This window comes from Triturus cristatus, chromosome 2_2 (assembly GCF_964204655.1).
Source record: "Triturus cristatus chromosome 2_2, aTriCri1.1, whole genome shotgun sequence".
NCBI lineage: Eukaryota > Metazoa > Chordata > Amphibia > Caudata > Salamandridae > Triturus > Triturus cristatus.
Window position 1 is genome coordinate 808,930,891 of NC_140582.1, and position 2,927 is coordinate 808,933,817.

The window sequence follows — 2,927 nt, forward strand, 5'->3', positions numbered from 1 at the left end:
CTAGGTTTCTTTAAACGTCCTAGGAGACATAAGACAGTCACACACTTTCTGGATATGGCCCTCATATTAGTCAAACAATCCATCATGATGAAGTAGAAACTTCTGCACCCCCATCTGTTGAGACCAGAGAACACACCCTCATTAGACGGGCGAAGGCCCGAGATGGCGGCCCTCCACTGAGAGGAGGCGAGGGACCTAGGCTGCCGACCAATTTCCCATACCTGGTAACATCTACTGTCCAGACTGACCTGACCCTCCAGCCTCTACTGAACCCTCATTGCCAGCAGACAGCCTGACCCACCCTAATCTGCAGACCCCATGAACCAATCACAATAAGGGGACCCCGTCTCTTTCCCCTCAGACCCATCTCCATCCTGACCAACCTTTTCCTAACCCGTCTCCCCTTCACTAGCCGCCTGGTTCTCCCAGCTCTACTAACCCCCCAGGTTCAGCCCCTCGTCACCCTCACCCTAGCACAAGCCATACACTCTATCACTAGACCTCCATCATAGCAGGAGATCTTACATTGGACTGCCTCCACTACTGGCCAGCTGCAGTTTACTGTTGTGTATTATATATAGCGGTGGCAGGTAACAGGATACTATGCGATGTGGTGTGATTGGACCCATTTTTACCAATGTTTGTAACCGTTTTTGACAAAATGCAATAAACATTGAATACAAAAGAAAAACTTGGAAAGGCTTTTTAAGTCCCAAAAAAGTCGTACAATTACACCCAGACTGGGTCACAAATCTGCTGCGGCAGTTATATGGCTTTTTTTCTTGAATCAGACAGAGGCACCTTCTCATTTTTTTGGGGGGGGCAGATACATACGTTCCTTAGGCAACGCAGGATACAAAGATATGCAATATTGGACTTCCAACATAATGGTGGCTTAAATTAACAATTGAGTCTACGCACTGACCAACAAATGAATATTGCATCCAAAATGATTGTCATTCTGCAGCAGCAGAGGATTACAGAAAAACAAGAGAAAGATAAACTAGAGAATAAAAACAATTGTTCAGTAATTAATACAAATAATCTATGCAAGACAATTTTTATAACACCTGCATTATTATTATTGTTACACCTTTATAAAGGAAGCATTAAAGACAACCCACCTCTAGTCCTCTGCAGTAATGGATGCTTTCCTAAAATTAGAAAGGTTCTCTACCCTCAAGAGGAAGGTCAGGCTACCAGCCTCCTTTAGTAGAATGTTGGAATCCAGCCTTGCTCCTCGATGCTCCAAGGGCCATGGAAACCGAATCAATGTGTCTAGGCAGCACTGAGCTATCAAAGACTGATCTGCTTTTCCTTATACTCTTCATTTAGGAAGACAGGACAAGTGCATTTCAACGTGGATTGGCCGCAGCCTGCAATCGGGAGTCAGTTGTCGCACTTTTACAGTATCACAAGCCCTTACAAGGACATGCAAACTGCTTCTAAGGATCAAGGTATACCCCAATGAGAAAGTGTGCACAATGGTGGAAGTGAGTTTAGAGTCTCTGGCACCAAACTGTGGAACTGCCTTCCCCTTGATATTCATAAACTGTCCAACTTTTTGCTATTTAAATAAAAAAAAGAATTGTTAGACTGCAGTGGATCTCTTGTTGTGTTTCTGTTACCTTAGATGGTTCCAAGCGACATGATGCGTGTTGGTGATGTGCACTGTATAAATATATAGGTTAATAAATAAATACATTATATACGTGACAACAAATCTAGGTGGGTGAAGGGAGATGATCTTCAGGCACCACCCTTAGAAAGGCTGGCAAGAGCCTTCGAAATAGAAGTCTGTGGAGGCAGCTGGTTACACGACCCCCAGCACAGAACTTAAGCAATGTTTGGAGATGCTATGTTAGTACGCTGAGAACGGTTGACACTAACTGATAGAGTTGCAGCGTACATTTTGGACTATCTCCCAGTGGTCCGTCCGGAACTACTTGGAGGACACTAGTAGAAATTATTTTTGTTCATTGAGGGGTTAGTTTATTTGTATAATTTGTTTTCTTTTCTATGTTAGGTTTGTGCGTATGTACAATTTATGTGTATATGGTGTTTTGTTGTTTCCTTCCTGATTACAAGTCATTCTTGATGTAGAAATGTATAAAATGTTTTGATAAATCCTTTCTAGATTAATAAACTAGAGCTAGAGTAACTAAGTGTGCTCTATCTAAAAGTAATTTCTATATTTATTCCTGTATACTATTTTCTGTTTATATATAACTGTGGAGGCAGCTGGGGCACTACTCAGTGAAAGGCCTGTAGGCACACATCAAGCAAACCCCAGTGAAAGGCAATGAGGGAAACTAAGACAAGCAATGGTTAAAGAACTCTGATGGTCCACAGGCAGCGTCTAGTCAAAAAGCATGAAAGGTACGGTATAGCAGTCCCGGAGACCATTTGAGTTGAATAGCTGGCAGACACCCTCACAGTAAGTCCGTTGTAAGGTCTCCCGGTATCACTCTATATCTAGAAATCCTGAGAAGAGAAAAAATATATATGTCTGCATGATGGTACTGCAAAACGATTACCCAGCGGGAAAAATCCCACTTAACAGCCAAATAGTAATGGTTCTTTGTGAATTTGCAAGGAAGAGAACGACCTAAACCCAGAAACCCAAGACACATGATGAGAACATGAGCTTAGAAAAACACCTCTGCATGTAAGACCAAGAGCAGTAGGCCTGGGCATTTAACCGACTGGACAAAAAGGGTGCTATGTTTGTGTACACTAATATTTATCCGTATTAATAGTGGCACAAATGTCAGGATTGATACAATATTCTAAACAATTCAAGATACATTAAAAAGTTGTATCAATTTCAAATGTATTAAATTGAACATAGGATTTTCCCCCGTTTGTAGCAATTGCATTGGTGGTATACACGACATATATTGAAATACATTGTCCACCGTTAAGGG